The 17,682-nt window shown below is 46.4% G+C and overlaps 1 long non-coding RNA gene across 2 annotated transcripts in view; it reads right to left on the reverse strand.

Moving 5' to 3' along the window:
• Positions 1-7,162: 7,162 nt before the first annotated feature.
• The window catches only part of LOC307195922, a 160,518-nt gene continuing 149,998 nt past the window's right edge, over positions 7,163-17,682 (reverse strand). Inside the window, exons 4-5 of one of the 2 annotated variants that reach the window (XR_013830990.1) lie at positions 8,315-8,427; positions 7,163-7,921 (exon numbers count right to left, since the gene is read on the reverse strand). This is a non-coding gene — a long non-coding RNA (uncharacterized lncRNA). Of the gene's footprint in view, positions 7,922-8,314; positions 8,428-15,449; positions 16,073-17,682 lie in introns of those variants that run through there. The other variant, XR_013830991.1, reaches the window with a different exon arrangement.

The raw sequence follows: 17,682 nt of genomic DNA on the forward strand, positions 1-17,682 counted from the left end.
TGCAACCAGCTCAGAGCCCAGGCCTTCCTGACACTTGTCAGATCTTTATATGAAGTTCAGATGTTGGTCTGGTGACATACAAACTAAAAACCAAGTTATCTATTTGTTCCCCTTTACCAACCAGCAACACATACACATATACTCTACAAGGCAGAACAGGATAACCCCAATTAATCTGCCATTTGGAGAGGGAAAAATAGAAAACACATAGCAGGAACATAGCAATTAACAGATCCCACTGGGCAGGAATTCCAAGGGTTCCCTATCTCAGAGAGGAGAATGTTCTTTGGTATTGAATACCTGAAAACATTCTCTGTGGCTCTTGGCTCTGCCTTCGGGGCAGTACTTCTTTGTCTACTTGTTGTCCTCCAGGGCCACATCTGAAAAGGGCATTGGAGAATATACCCTTCTGGGTGGTGAGGGTGCAGTGTTCACAGCCTGTTTCCTGCCGGTGCAGGTTTGGGAGCTCACAGCTTGCTTTAGGAGTTGAGCAATTCTAGAGTTGTACTGGCCAGCCTTGTAGACTTTTGCCAATGACTTTCCCTCAAAAACTTAGCATAACATTAATAAGTGAAATACAAAACATAATTCAATGTACAATCATATAGAAAAGAATTAAATAGGAATAAATCGAACAAGGCTTGTACATTGAAAACTATAAGACATCATTAAAATAAATTGAAGAGAAACTAAATAAATGGAAAGTCATCCTGTGTCCATGGATTAGAACACAATATTGTTAAGATGGTAATATTCCCCCAAATGACCTACAGACTCAATGAAATCCCTATTAAAATTCCAGCTGCCTTTTTTGCAGAAATTGAAAATGTATCTAAGATTCATATAAAATTGCAAGGGGCCCAGCATAGCCAAGACAGTCTTGAAAAAGAAGAACAAAGTTGGAAGACTCACACTACCCTATTTCAAAACTTACTGCAAAACTATATTAATCAACACAGCATGGTACTGGCATAAGAATAGACACATAAGTCAATGGAACAGAATTGAGACTCTGGACATGGAGACTTTGACACATGGTGAAAAAATAGTCTTTTTCAAGAATGGTCCTGGGACAACTAGATCTCCCTATTCAAAAGAATGTAATCAGATCCCTACTTCATACCACATATAAAAATTAACTCAAAGTTGATTATAGACCTAAATGTAAGAAAGAAAAATATAAAACTTCATGATCTTGGATTAAACATTGACTTTTTTTTTTTTGCGGTACCCGGGCCTCGCACTGTTGTTGCCTCTCCTGTTGCGGAGCACAGGCTCCGGACGCGCAGGCTCAGCGGCCATAGCTCACGGGCCCAGCCGCTCCGCGGCATGTGGAATCTTCTGGACCGGGGCACGAACCCATATCCCTTGCATCGGCAGGTGGACTCTCAACCACTGCGCCACCAGGGAAGGCCCAAACTATTTTTTTTTATTTATTTATTTTATTTTTGGCTGCATTGGGTCTTCGTTGCTGCGTGCGGGCTTTCTCTAGTTACTGTGAGCAGGGGCTACTCTTGGTTGTGGTGCGCGGGCTTCTTATTGTGGTGGCTTCTCTTGTTGTGGAGCACGGGCTCTAGGCACACAGGTTTCAGTAGTTGTGGCACACGGGCTCAGTAGTTGTGGCTCGCAGGCTCTAGAGCGCAGGCTCAGTAGTTGAGGCGCATGGGCTGAGTTGCTCCATGGCATGTGGGATCTTCCTGGACCAGGGCTCAAACCCGTGTCCCCTGTGTTGGCAGGCAGATTCTTAACCACTGCGCCACCAGGGAAGTCCCTAAAACTATTTTTAAAAAATTAGTATGACTACAGTCTATTTGTTTCTAATCTGTTCCATAAGCAAGTAACCCAGCCAAAAAAGCTGGAGCAGACATAGTTCTTAAACCTGAAGACATTTTTACGCACATTTATTTCCCAGCCTCTATACTCTGCCCATCCTACCCTGTCTTGACTTTATAATAGTTTATGAGGTTACCTAACCTAGTAGGCCTGGGTGGAAAGGCAGCACCCTGAATCTGCTCTGGGCTGTTGAACTGACTCCCATTGTCGGGCAGGGTGTTCCTAACTGGAGCTAACTGGGAAAGGCTTGGGCCACAGTCTTGTCTCCTGGGAAAGCTGCGTCTTCAGGGCTCCTTCACGTCACTTCCTCAGTTTGGGGTGCAAAAGCAGTTGACTTCCTCAGCATCTTTCCAAATACTGGATTCTTAGTCAACTTACCTTACTGGCCACAGGCAGGAAGAATCTCCATGAACAGAGCTCTGTTTATTTTCATCTATGCTTGCAAACTGCTGTCTCTCTTCTGAGTTTTTCTCTCTTCCAGGACCTTGCTATAAATGTGGGGAGAAGGCTACCCACCAACACTTGCACCTTTTCTAACCACTTCCTCTAGAACTAGAGGCTCAGTAGGCACGTGAACTGTCTTCCAAGACATCAGAGGAGATAGTGTTACCAACTGTTTTGCATAGCACGGGTCACCAGCTTTCCAACCTGACATATCTGCTCACCGCACAACGCCTCATGTTTAAAATTTTGCCACATCCAACATTCCACTTCTGGATGTCAAATTCTATGTTAATCAGAATATAGTTTAGACTACTGTAACAAAGGCCTCAAACTACACTGGCTTACACAAAATAGAAGGGTTTTTTTTTTTTTGTTTTTTTTTCTCTCATGTACCTTGATGGTTCAGGGCTGATACGGGGGTTTAGTGGTTTTGGAGGACTCAGGTTTCTTGTATCTTTTTACTTCACTACTTTCAACATGTTGCTTCCAGCACTCAGTCTAAGACAGCTTCTGTCAGAGGTTGGATTACTCAGGAAACAGACTCTGAGACAGATTTGCAGCCAGGTGTTCTACTGGGGAGTGAACCCTGATGGCAGGGGGAGTGATGGAGGTAACACTGGGCAAAGGGCAGAGCTGAGCTGTGATGCAGTCACAACAGAGGACTCAGCCAGTCCCAGAGGAGCTCTGGTGCTGGGGTGGCCTTCATAGTTGTCTCAATTAAAGCAAGGAACTAGGTTTGTTACCCCACAAGTCATTGGATATGGGCCCCCTTTTGATACTCCCAGGGAGGAAGCATAACTTTGGGCAAAGCAGTTTCTGGGGCAAGATTCAGCTGAGCTGTGAGTGGACAGTGCTCCTGGCAGTTGGGGGAAGGAGGGCCTCGGTTTTAGATGGGGTATCAGGCAGTGTCCACTGGTGTCCAAGGCTACAGAGTCCATGGGAGCTCCCAAGGTTCTCATCACCAGGTTTGCCTGGTGGGAAATGGAAAAGCCCACACAGTACTTCCACTCACATCCCTTTAACCAGACTTAGCCACATGGTTGCACCTACCTGGAAGGTAAAAACTCGAGAAAGAAAGCAAAAGTGAAGTCATTTGGGAGTCTCTGCCATGTGTCCCTTGATTCGGTGTCCTTCTCTAGCCACTGTCTCATTTGTCTGTCCCTCCTCAGAACCTGGCTTCCTCCATTTCTGCATCTGTCTTTGCTCCAGAAGCCCCACCTGACATCTCCTGGATGCTGTGTTAGACTTATTGGATTGTCTCTTTCAGTCACCTGCAAAAGTATTCAAACTAGCTCCTAGGGGGAAAAAAGATTTTATGAGGTCATGTATTGGATCAAAGAGAGGATCTACCTTCAGGCATGGATGGACCCAGAGGTTCAAATGATGTTACCAGAGTTGTCTCTCTCCATTTCCTGATCTGTCTTTCCTGTGTTGGTTTCATTTTCTGACTGAATGATGCCACTGACAGTGCCAGCCCTACATTTTCTTACAGCTCACAAACTCAGAGAAGAGTGCAATCCTCTCTCCTTCAGTGTCCCCCATGTGTGCTCACCCAAGGACCAACCTTTGTGTCCAGGGGGTGAGTGCTCTGACTGGCCAGCCTGAGTCATGCCCTCTGGCGTGCTTGGGGAAGTGAGGCCGTATATGTGATAGCCCAACCAGAAACACTGGCTGGGGCGGGGGCATAGGCAGTGGGCTTCTATTGCTAAACAGGAGGGAAGGGATGCTGATGCTGTTATAGCCTGGGCATCTCAAACTTAACATATCTACAGCTGAACTCTTGGCTCCCCTCCCAGCCCCAAATATGTGCTGTCTCCACTCCTCCCATATGGTAAGTGGCACCTGCATCCACCTAGCTGCTTAAGCAAGATAACTGCGAGCCATCTTTATACGTCCTTCCCTCTTCACCCCACATCCCAACGTTCACTTACAGATTCTACCACTCAGATGCTCTTCGATCAGTCCCATCGTCCATTTTCTCCATCGCCAATAGGTTGCACAGCCTCCATCACCTCTTCCTGTGCTATTCTGATGGGTTCCCCTGTCTCTGTATGCTCACTCTGTCTTGTTGCTGGTTGTTACATGGCAACCAGAGGCATCCTCCTGAAACCTGCACACGAGACTGAATATAACATGATGACTAGGGGTGTACCTGGAACAAACGGGCACCAGTGCAAAGTATCCAATTCTTATTTTCCACTGGAGAAGTCCCAGATTAGAATTCACTGTCACTCATCATAGCGCTTGGCACCTGAAGACTTGTTCAGTACCCATTTCCTCCCCCAAACTGGAAGTTCTGGGAGGGCAGGGATCTTGCCAATCCCATAGTCCACCTCATCCCAGGCACTGTTTGGAGCACACAGCCCTGGGGGCTCAGTGAAGGCAGGATGATGTTCTTGGTACGAGTGGGAGGGGATCTTGGAGCCAACTGCTTCCCCCAAGGCACCTTAGATTTTCCAAAGAGGCCAGAATCCTGGGGTGGGTTGGGGACCACAGAGCTGCCATCTGAGCTCCCTCTATGGGAGAAGACCCAGGGAGAAGGAGGAAGATGGGAAGAGAGGCTGGGCCTAAGGAGGAGGAGAGCCTAAGAAAAAAGGCAGGAGAAAGCCAAAGATATGAAGGGCACAAAGCATGGAGCTGATCTCCCTGTGCTATGCAGCTGCTTCCCACTAGCTATCTATTTTGGGATAGGGAGGGTGGGAGGGAGATGCAAGAGGGAGGAGATATGGGGATATATGTATACGCATAGCTGATTCACTTTGTTATACAGCAGACACTAACACACAATTGTAAAGCAATTATCCTCCAATAAAGATGTTAAAAAAAAAAAAAAAAAAAAGAAGGGCAAGCAGAATGAGAGGGATGGAGAATTCCAGAGAAAGGGGCAGCTAGGATCAGAAGGAGGTAGGCTGGGGGTGGGAGGTTTGAAGAGGAAAGAGAAACCATTCTTTTTGAATGGGTCAGGGTGTGTGTGGTGGGTCTCCCAACACACTGATTCCAAGGTGTGGGAAGCTGAGATCGCCTGCCTTGTGCTTGTGTGGTTTTCTCAGTCAGCCCAAGACCCCTGGGAGGAGAGTGGGGGACACCCAGCCAGAGGCTCCCCCAATCAGGAGCACCCACAGTCTATGGTGACTATCCCAGCACCCTAACTCACTGTTGAGCGGTGGCCCAAGCCCAGCAATGCTCTATCGGGACATGCAATTACAGGGCTTGGGTTACAGTTCCAACATTGGCAAGGGCTCAGTGGCCGGAGATAGGAAGGTGGCACCCGGAAGGGTTGTGTGTGTGCTGAACTGCAGGCTTCCAGCACCACCCCCCAAGGCCAGCTCACAAGGCCTCCATTGTTGGGGGCTGGCTCCCAGCCCATCACCGGCCAGATAGGAGCTGCTGTTCTGACAAGGCAACAAAAGCACACCCCAAGTTCATACAGATGCCGTTACCCCATCCTTATCAGGCGGAGGGAAGGGAGCTAGCAAAGCTAATGTTGATTCAGAGAGAAAAAGGAAAAAGGCATATTAACAATCATGGCAAAAGTGAGTTCCGGCAGCAGGGGTGAAGACCACGGGTGCTAGTCTGGGGTTTTTATAACGAGCAGCTGGAGGCAGGGGTGGGACGGTGAGGAGTGTCCGGTGGGTGGGGGAGGAGCCCCCCCAGTGTGCCCGGCCCTGTGCCGGGGACAGAAGCCAAGCAGGTGCATTCTGCCGCTTAGAACTTGAAGTCTAGCTAGGAAAACAGGGCTCTTTTCTTCACCCAATATAATCAAGGGTCCACCACTTGCAGGCTCTGTTTATAAATGCTGGGGGTTCCCGGGGCTGGCGTTCTAGTGGATTGTACTGGAAAATAAAGAGTCCTGAAGACCAGCACCTAGGAGAGCAGGTCGGGACTCAGACAGAGAGAAGGGGGTCTCGGAGATGGCAGGTCAGCAAAGGCACTGAGGGCTGGGCCTGGGCTGGGGGATGAAGGAGCAGAGCTCCTACCCCGGCTGCCTGCTTCTAGGCAAGGAACCTTGTCTCAATGAGCCAGTTTCTTCTTCTGTAAAATGGGGACAAGAGAAACTACCCAAGGGAATTAACATTGAGAATGGAAAGAGAACCCAGGTAAGCACGGAGCATGGTGGTAAATCACGATAAGCCTTTGGTCAGTCAGATTCACAAGGGTGAGAGAGACGCAGCCACCACGTGCAGGGGGCCGACAGTCAAAAAAGGGAGGTAAGACATGGGAAAGGTGGGGTGGACCCAAGTCAGGGTGGTGGGCTAGGACTGGGTTAGCTGGCGAGGAGTGGGGAAGGCAGCTCTGAGGACAGGAAGAGCGGGAGCAAAGGAATGGCGGCCCAAAGGAGCCCAGCCCATCTGGGGGTGGGAGGTGGTAAGGGCGGGACCATTCACATACCATTGTCCCCTCCCCCATCCCATCCCCAGAGGCCCCAGCGTGAGCACACCAAAGATGGTCACTCATGGGGATCACCATTTAAAAATTCTGCTGTGCCCTTTGGGTATGCTTTGAAATATAGATTTGGAAAAAAAGCACTTTAAAGATGAAAAAGGGCTTCCCTAGTGGCGCAGTGGTTGGGAGTCCACCTGCCGACGCAGGGGACACGGGTTCGTGCCCTGGTCCGGGAAGATCCCACATGCCGCGGAGTGGCTGGGCCCGTGAGCCACGCCTGCGCATGCGGAGCCTGTGCTCCGCAACGGGAGAGGCCACAACAGGGAGAGGCCCACGTACCGCAAAAAAAAAAAAAAAAAAAGATGAAAAGTCCCTAGAAAATGTCAGTCTGTAGAATCTGCTGCCCTTGAAATAGAGACACAGATGTAGAGGACAAAATTATGGACACCAAGGGGGGAAAGTGGCCGGGGGGGTGGGTGGTGGTGGGATGAATTGGGAGATTGGGATTGACATATACACACTAATAAGTATAAAATAGATAACTAATAAGAACCAGCTGTACAAAAAAATAAATAAAATTAAATTTAAAAGAATAAAAAACAAAAAAGAATCTGCTTCCCTCAAGGCAGTGAGTAAAGAAGCCCATTCAATGGAGAATGGACTTGATTAAGAGGAAAGGGAATGGACTGCCTGGAAAGTTGGTTGCTGGGGAAACCTGCTATTAGAAAGGGGCCAGGGTTGGGATGGGGGAAAGCATGTCCTGTGCATGTGTGTCATGCACTAGCAGCAGTCTGAGACCAAGCTGCCACGGGCAGACGCGGCATGGGAGGAACAGAGAGCCTTATTTGTCCACTCGGGCTGCCGTAACAAAGTACTGCAGACTGGGTGTCTTCAACAGCAGACATTTATTTCTCACAGCTCTGGAGGCTGGAAGTTCAAGGTTAAGGTGCCAGCTGATTTGCTTCCTGGTGAGGACTCTCATGGCTTGTAGACGGCTGCCTTCTCTCTGTGTCTTCACACGGCTTTTCCTCTGCGCAGGTGCAGAGTGAAAGAAATCTCTCGTGTCTCTTCCTCTTCTTATAAGGACATCAGTCCTATTGGATTCGGGCACCACCCTCATGACCTCGTTTAACCCTAATTACTTCCTTAGGGGCCCCATTTACAAATACAGAGTCACAATGGGTGGTGAGGGCTTCAGTATATGAATTTGCAGGGAGGGGGGCTCACAAACATTTAATCCATCACAGAGATCTCCTTTAGTCTGCAAGAGGCAAGAGAAAGTAGTGTGTAGAAAATAAAGTTTTCCCTGGGATTAGCAGAACAGATCACACATTTAGTCCTCCTCTTGGGGCAATTAACGCTGACAGCACAGGAAGAGCTACAGATGGCCCATTACTCCCTGGGAGTACTGAGAACACTTTCCAGAGAAATTCTTACATTGGAATAAGGAAAACAGTTTTTGCATTCATTTGCGAACAGTAGAAACTTAATGATGGAAATACCTGACTGTACCCAGATATTAGTTTTTCTTTAGATCTTAACCATCGGTGAGTAACAAGTCTTTATGATTCTTAGTTTAAGAAAGGTTATAAATACAGGAAATCTCACTGAGATATTAAAAGAGTATGATGTTCCATCTCTTAATTATGAATACCTTAGAAAATCTTGGGACTTCCTTGGCGGTCCAGTGGTTAAGATTCCGCTTTTCCACTGCAGGGGGCAATGGGTTCAATCCCTGGTCAGGGAACTAAGATCCGGCATGCCGCGCTGTGTGGCCAAAAAAAAAAAAAGACTTAACTGGTTGGTCCACATTATATAAATGTTGTTGCTCTTATTTTTCATGTGATGACTGCTGTGTGAATAGCAGGTGTGGTGCTTGCAGGCAAAGAAAAATAAACCTTTACACAGCCAATTATGTGCCTGTTATTTTATTTACATCATCTCATTTAATCCTCCCAACAATCCTGCAAAATTAGCATTAGTCCCATTAATTTGTTGGTTTGTTTGTTTTAAGGTAAGGCTAGGTGGAATTTTCCCCATTTTGCAAAGAGGGGAACTCAGGCTCAGAGAGGTTATGTTAACTCAGTGGAGATTAACCAGCTAGTAAGTGGTAGAGTCAGGATTCGAACTCGGGTGTTTCTAAAGGTGATGTTCATGCTCTTTACATCCTTTGCTGCCCTAGTCTTGCAAGCCCAAACCAATGAGACAATAAGAGATGTCATGCACTCAGGCACCCGGCCACTTCACCCAGCCGTACATGCTGACATGCATGTACATTCAGGTCTGTGTCTGGCCATAGTCCCCTCCCTCACATCCAGCCATGGGTTGGCTAACTAAGTCCCAGCTGGGGTGTCATACAGTGGAAGGGAGGATATCATGGTGGTTCCTGACACAAGGTCAAGGTGACACCTGCCATTTCCCCTTCTGAATGCCAAGCATTCAATCTGTAATTGATTCTGGGTCCTTCTTTGCCTCAGCCTTTTATAGAAAGCATAGGCTACCCATACAGTTGGAGTTTCCTTTGTCTCTACCTGCCCTGTCTTGCATGCTAGCCTTGGCTCTGGCTCCTTCAAATGCCTTCAGTCCTGTCCCAGTTGACCGCCCCCCCCCCCGCAGCCGGTAGAGAGCCATTTAAATGTGGGGGTCCCTGTGCCAATGCACAGAATTGCAGCCCGTCTCTCCCGTCCCAGTGCTCACTGTGGCTCCCCACCCCCGCTGAGTTTTTATGACTCATTGTGGACTGAATTTTTGTGTGCCCCCAAAGTTCACATGTCAAAATCCTAACCCTGACAGGATATTATTAGGAGGTGGGGACTTTGGAGGTGATTAAGTCATAAGGGTGGAACGCTCACGAATGGGATTAATGCCCTTATAAAAGAGACCCCAGAGGGCTCCCTCACCCTTCCCACCATGTGAAGACACAGCAAAAAGATGGTCATCTGTGAACTAGGAAGCAGGCTCTCACCAGATACTGAATCTGATGGTGCACTGACCTTGGACTTACCACCTCCAAAACTGTGAGAAATAAATTTCTGTTGTTTATAAGTCACCCAGTCTATGGTATTCTGTTACAGCAGCCTGAACGGACTAAGACAAGGCTTAACTCAAGCACCCTTCCTCCCGGAAGCCTTCTCTGACCTCCCAAGACCAGGGTGGCTTTCCCTTCCCTGGGCACCCATGGCACCCTGAAATTCCCCTATAAGAGCCCCAGCCCTCCTTGTGGTAGGGCTGTATTTACTTGTCAGTCTCGCCCACTACACTGGAAGCTTCCTGAGGGCAGACACTGGCTCTGTCGTCACTGTATCTCCCAAGCACAGCTCACAGTAGGTGCTCAGTTAGGTCCCCACGTTTAGCAAATAAAAATGCAGAATGTCCAGTTAGATTTGAATTTTGGATAAACAATGAATACTACTAATAACAAATACTACTAAGAATGAATAAAAATACTGCATTATTGTGTCTGGTAACCCTAAGCTCAATAAGTGTTTATTGTACTCCTTACTATGTGAATGAGCAAAAAGCACAGAGAAAGGAAAAGGTCTTGTCTTTGGAAGAAAGCAAGAAGCATCAGTTTGCCTGGAACATAGCCCTGGTGCAAATCTGTCACAGAGTGAAATGAAAGGAGCCCAGCACGCCTGTGCTCAGAGCAGCACCCGTACCTAGTAAGAAATCCATCATCATTGATGGAGGGATGCAACAGAACGAACACATTGCAGGGGGGCGAGGGGGGGGGTTAAGTGCCAGAAAAAAGTAGTGAAGATGTCAAAGCAGAAATGGAGGGCGTGATGATGGCAGTGGCTGTGGTCACGGAGGCTTTTGAGGGGGTCAAGTGACCAGCAGGCTGCAGCCTCCACACCCTTACAGAGTGGCCATGTCCTGATTCCACGAGCAGCTGAAACTCTCCTCCCAGACATTGTAGGGGTCTGTGCCCATCTCGAGCAGGAAAAGTGCAAACCCTGATTCTCCTCTCCCCACCCAAAGAGTGGAGGGGGTCCCCCGTCCCTCTGGTGTTCCTGAGGCAGGAGTTACATCCCCCCATCCCTGCCCAGGCTGGAGTTTTCCACGAGCCCCTCATGCAGAACCTGGCCTCTTGGGGAGTCTCTCTAACCCTCTGCAACAGGCGGCTGGGCTCCCAGGCCCCAGGGTGGAGGATTGCAGGGAGAGGGAGGAAATAGGCCCCCTTTGTCCCCTGGGCCTGGCAGCACAGTGGGAGCCTGTGTCACGCCAGCTGCTCTAATGCGGCTCTGACTCTGGTGGACACCAGCCTTGGAGGAGCACGTAGCCTGGGGGACCCCATCTGCTTCACGTCCCTCCGAGTGGGACCTGTGGGCTGGCTGTCTGTGCCTGAGGGACGACCCGTGTCTGGGGGGTGCTGGCTGTCTCTAGGAGTGCGTATACGTGTGTTCACACCGGAAGGTCTGACGGAGGGCAGGCAAGTGCATGTGCTTGTGTGTCTGCCTGTGGGACACATGTGTGCCTTGGGCTGGCCGCGTGAGTCTGCAAGTAGGCACAGACGCAGGTCTGTGCGCGTGCGCTGAGGACAGGTAATGCTTCTGAGCACGTGGGGGGACACGTGCCGAGGTCTTCTCCCGTTGCCAGAATAGGGAGCCTTTCCCAAGCACCAGGCCAAGGAGGGCAGAACTGGCTGAGAAGCTTCCTTGGAGAGAAGTCCTAGAAGATGGGGACCAAGACTCTGTTCCATTGAAACTTGTGTTCTGCACACACACCCCCTGGGGCTCTGGGTTTGGCTGTTCCCTTCACTTGGCCCCTCCCAGCCTCTCCCTGCACCTGCTTCCCTGCATGCTGGACCATCAGGGACCCTCATCTGGGATGCGGACCCTCAGCCACGTAGCGGCTGGAAGGATGAGAATGGCTGAAGCTCTTCGGGGTTCAGGATGTTCCCCTAAGGGCTGAGCTGCCCAATCTGGCTTTGCTTCCCTCCCACTCCACCCCCCACAAATCAGAGCCCGGCCCACCCAGCCTTCCCTTCCAACCTGGCTGGAATCAGGAAATGAGATTTCAACTCCATTCAACTAAATCCAACAAATATTTACAGAGGAGGTTCTAGGCACAAGGCTCTGTAAAGCTGGAAGCAGTGGGGTGAAGCCCTTTTACCAGGGCCTGCCTCCCAGATGACTCCAGATTTAGGGTGATAAGGTCCCACTTTAGGGCTTTGCTCCCTACCAACACCCACAGCTGCTGCCTCAACCGTCCCCTCAACCAGCAATTGATGGAGGCCCTGCCTGGTGCGGGTGCACCTGGGAACCTCCCAGAGAAAATGCCCGCAGCACTGGCAGCCCCTTCCCTGCCCCCGGGGGCCCTCTCCCCACCCTCCAGGATCAAAGGACCCCTCCGAGAGGCAGCCAGAGGAGTAGGTGGCAGAGGAGTGGCGGTCCCCTGCCCACTTCAGGAGATAGTACCGGGGACTGAGGGACTTGGGAGTCTGGGTTTTCCTTCTGGTTAAAAGGAAAAGCTATTACTCCCCCAAAGGGGGCCCTCCAGCCTTCAGGGTCCAACCTGCAGGCAGGCGTCTCTCAGCTGATGCCCCAGAAGTCCCTCCCTATATCTTGGTCTCCAAAGTGAAAACTGCAATATGATCCTTGGAGTGAGGCATAAAAATATTGAGTCGGGTTTTTTTTTTTTACTCTAGAAATTTAAGACTTACCAAATATTTAATAAATGGGTTGACACTGTGCCCTCCCTCAGTCCCAGTTTCAGATTATCCTGAGTCCCAGAAGGTTCTCTGGGAATCCTAGAGGTGAGGGCCAGCTCCTCTGTGTGGGGCATTTAGGGAGCGCCTTCCTACTTTGGCTCCCTGTCAGCACAAGGCTTCATTTGTTCCTAAGTGCTCCAGTGTGCCACCAGTGCGGTTGGTTTTATAAAAGCGATGCCTTATCCTATGATAAACCATAATGGAAAAGAATATATATATATATGTGTGTGTGTATAACTGAGTCACTTTGCTGTACAGCAGAGATAGGCACTTGTAAATCAGCTATACTTCAATAAAAATAAAATAAAATAAAAGCGATGCCTTAAACAGAAGTATATTTTCATACTTTGTAAAAGAGAAGGGTATAACAGGAAACTCTTTCTGAACCTGCAGGTCTTCTGGGAATCAAATCTAAGGACAATTTGTGCATTTTTCTTTTACAGAAAGACAAGTATATTCTAGACTCTCTGACCTTTTCTATGACAAGTGTTTATTGGCAGTGTGTGACCCCAGCCAATATTTCAGACAAAAAATGTCCTTCTTATCAACCTGTAGGGAACATTTCAGCAGTGAGTGAGAGAGGCACATCTTTTCAACTAAAATATAGGCTAAGGAGAGAGTATTTTGAAACTGGTTATTTGGAACTGTTTCCATCATAAGGTGATGTTATTCCTGAAAACTAAGTAAATATGTCACCTATTAAAAATTCTATCTACACTACACAATTAAAGAAATAAGCTTGGACAATTTTCCAGAGAGTTTAAGAGAATGTTGAATTGGTTGGCTAAAAATATAAAAACACAAAACCTTCCAATTATTTTGCAAGAATAACCAGGAAAGGTGGAAATTTACTAGCTAAATGTCAAATTAAATTGCACAACGGATGGATGGGAGTGAAATACAAATGCCGTGATTTAATGGGCCCAGCGAATGATGCATGTCTATCATTTGGTGACGTATCTCTTACAGCTGTGGCCATTATGAATATCAAGATTCAAAATGTATAAAGTTAAACATTCACTTAGCAAATGATTCAGCAATCCTACTTCTAGGTATTTACTCAAGAGAAATGTAAACACATGTGCACACAAATACCTGTATGCAAATGTTTATAGCAGCTTTATTCACAATTGCCCTAAACTGGATACAACCCAAATGTCCATCAACTGGTGAATGGATAAACAAACTGGTATGTCCATACAATGGAATACTACTTAGCAATAAAAGGAACAAATTACTCATATATACAACACGCATGAAACTCAAAAGCAATACGCGAAGTGAAAGAAGACAGACACAGAAGATTACATACTGTGATTCCAAATACGTGATATTCTAGAAAAAAGGCAAAAGTATAGGGACAGAAATCAGGCCAGTGATTCCTTGGGGTTGGAAGAGGGGAGTGACTATAAAAGCGCTTGAGGGAAACTTTTGGGTGATGAAAATATTCTACGTCTTGACTGTGATGGTGGTTACATGCCTCTATATATTTGTCAACACTCATCAAACCAAACACTTGTAAAGTGAATTTCACCATACATATATTTCGATAAACCTAATGTTAAAAAAAACAGTGCTTAGCATATAATGCTACAAAAACATTTAATAAAGCAAATATTTTAAAGCATAGAAAAAAATCTATAACCAAAGGGAATTTCCTGGTGGTCCAGTGATTAGGACTTGGTGCTTTCACTGCCCTGACCCGGGTTCAGCTCCTGGTCGGGGAACGGAGATCCCGCAAGCCGTGCGGCCAAAATTAAATCAAACAAGGACTTAAAAAAAAAGAAGTATACAACCAAAATATTATCAGGGATAGTCTCTAAGTGGTAAGATTATTGTGATTTTTACTTTTTTCTCTGTGTTTTTTGTATATAAAAGTAAACAGAGGTTTGAAAACTGACTCTAACATTCATACGGAAGTGCTAGGGACCGAGAATCATCAAAACAACTTTTGAAGAGCAAAGTTGGAAAACACTACCTGGTTTCAAAAGTTATTAAAAGGTTACAATAAATCAAGACAGTTTGATATTGGCATAAAAATATACATCACTGGAACAGAATCAAGAGACCAGAAATAGACCCTACACTTTTTTAAAAAACAGCTTTATTGAGGTGAAATTGACCTATAAGTATTATCCTATACTTACAGGACAAGTGATTTTCAACAAAGGCACAAAGGCAATGCAGTCCAAAAAAGATGGTGTTTTCAACAAATACTGCTGGAACAATGACACACCCATACGCAAAAAGGTCTCTATCTATACTTTGCACCATATACAAAATATAACTCAAAATGGACTATAGACTTAACTGTAAGTAAAACATCTAGAAGAAAACCTTTGCAACCATGGAGTAGGCAAAAATTTCTTAGATATAGCACCAAAAGTATGATCCATAAAAGAGTAAATTGATCAATTGGACTTCATCCGAATTAAAAATGTCTGCTCTTAACAGACACTATTAAGAGAACACAAAGAGGAACCACAGACTTGGAGAAAGTATTTGCAAATCATATATCTGATAAAGGACTTGTATCCAGAATATATAAAGAACTCTCAAAACGTAATAGTAAGAAAATAATCTAATCAATAACAGATAAAAGATTTGAGATACCACCAAAAACCTATTGGAATGGCTAAAATAAAGGGACTGACCCTATCAAGTTTTGGCAAGTGCATGGAGGAACTGGAACTTGCATACATCGCTGGTGAAAATGTAAAATGGTACAACCACCAACCACTTTGGAAAACTTGTTGACAGTCTCTTAAAAAGTTAAATATATACCTATCGTGATCCAGCCATTCCACTCCTAGGTATTCACCCAGAGAAATGAAAGCATATGTTTCTCAAAGACTTATTCATGAATGCACATAGTAGCTTTATTTGTAATAACCAAATACTGGAAACAACCAAAGGTCCATCAACAGGTGACGGGATACATAAACTGTGGTATATCTGTACAATGGAATATTACTCAATATTAACAAAGGATTAACTATTTATATGTGCTGCAACATGGATGCATCTCAAAAATAATTATGCTGAAAGAAAGAAGTCAGACTAAAAAGAGTACATATGATATGATTCCATTTATATAAAATTCTAGAATATTAAAAAAAAAAGCAGATCAGTGATTGCCTGGGAATTGGTAGATGGGGAAGGGGTGGGAGAAGAATTACATGAGAGGAAACTTTTAGGGTGATGGAAATGTTCATTTTCTTGCTGTGGTGATGGTTGCAAGGGTGTATAAATATGTCAAAACTTATCGCATTGTATACTTTAAATATGTGCAGTTCACTATAGGTCAATTATAGTTCAATAAAACTATTAAAAATAAACAGATTACTTTTGTAACAATAAATTCCTTAAAGGGTAGAAATAAGAGACTAAAGTCATTATATTATATTATACATATCTTTTTGTGGTTAGTTACTGTGTGGCCCTATTTAATTATTCATATACTGTTTAGAAACTTTGTAATGTAGAGATTATGGGTATACCATTATAGTTCCTTGAGTTTGGTTTTGTGGTCAGTTCTATAAAAATCTGTATGTCAGACCCACGGCCAGGAGCATAATCCTCTTTTATAACATTGTTTCTGTGGGAAAGTCAAAATTGACTTGCATTACATTTACATAGTGCCTTTCCTCTGCCCCCAGGCTCTCTTTTCTCAAATCCATCTTAAACACAGTTGCAGACCTATTAAAAAAAAAAAAATTAGATCATGTTACTTCCCTGTTAAACCCCTCCGTGTTTCCAAATAATAAAGTCTAAACTTCATAGCATGACATTCAAGGTCCTTCCCAACTGACTCCATCTAAGTCACCAGTCCCATCTCCCAGAACGGCCTCTCCCTTTATGCATCTTGAGCCGTTTGACAGGTGCTTTCACCACTTTGAGCCTTTGCTCATACTGTCCAACGTCCAGGTATGTCCTTCCCTTTCGCCTCACTTGTGCATCTGGAAAAATCTCTCACCCTTCAAGATGCATTTTAAATATCATCCCCTCCTGGGAGTCTTCCCAGATTTCCCCAAAACAGAATTAATCACTCTTTTCACTTCACTCCCATAGCACCTTACATATATGTGTACTAGAGCTCTTACTCCACGGTATTGCAGTAATTGAGGTGCTGTATTACTTAGGTTAGAGGCTCAGACGCTACAACAAAAACAAATAAAACCTCCAAATACCAGTGATTTGAGCAAGTTTATTTCTGTCTCACTTAAAAGTCTCAACTGGGGCTTCCCTGGTGGCGCAGTGGTTGGGAGTCCGCCTGCCGATGTGGGGGGCGCGGGTTCGTGCCCTGGTCCGGGAGGATCCCATGTGCCGCGGAGCGTCTGGGCCCATGGGCCATGGCCGCTGGGCCTGTGCGTCGGAGCCTGTGCTCCGCGGCGGGAGAGGCCACAGCAGTGGGAGGCCCGCATACCGCAAAAAAAAAAAAGTCCCAACTGGCATGCTGCCTCAGCTCTGCAATGCTGGGATCCAGGCTCCTTCTATCTTGTTGCTCCACCATCCTTAGGGTTTGCAGTCATATGCGTGGACCAACATGACTCTCCAACATGTCTGCCTTCTAGCCATCAAGACAGGGAAAGGGGATGGAGAGAGTGTCTCCTGCCTTTCTATGATATCATCCAGAACTTGTACCATCACTTTATTCACATCCCACTGGCCAGAACTTAGATTTATGGCCACATAAAACTTCAAAGCATCAGGGAAATGCAGTTTTATCCTGGGCGGCCACTTGCTTCACTCTACTTCAGGTGTTATATTATTAGAGAGACAAGGGAAAAATGGATCTTGGGGCAAATTAGCAGTCTCTGCCACAGTTCACCCCTTTGGCCACCTTACTATCTGTGATCACTCTTCTTTTCACACATAAAACACGAACATTGTCTTCCAAGACAAACAACCTCAAACACCAGGTCATCTTGCACCCAACACCTCAATCAGATCTGGATGTGGTTACCTGTGGCCTGGAGAGCAACATGCTTGAAAGACACAACTGGAACTTCCCTGGTAGTGTAGTGGTTAAGAATCCGCCTGCCAATGCAGGAGACATGGGTTCGAGCCCTGGTCCGGGAAGATCCCACATGCCACGGAGCAACTAAGCCCGTGAGCCACAACTACTGAGCCCACGTGCCACAACTACTGAAGCCTGTGGGGCTAGAGCCCCTGCTCCGCAACCAGGAAAGCCACCACGATGAGAAGCCCGCGCACCGCAACGAAGAGCAACCCCCGCTCTCAGCAACTAGAGAAAGCCCGCGTGCAGCAGCAAAGACCCAATGCGGCCAAAAATTAAATAAATGAAT

Source organism: Stenella coeruleoalba (assembly GCF_951394435.1).
Source record: "Stenella coeruleoalba genome assembly, chromosome: 13".
NCBI classification, from domain to species: domain Eukaryota; kingdom Metazoa; phylum Chordata; class Mammalia; order Artiodactyla; family Delphinidae; genus Stenella; species Stenella coeruleoalba.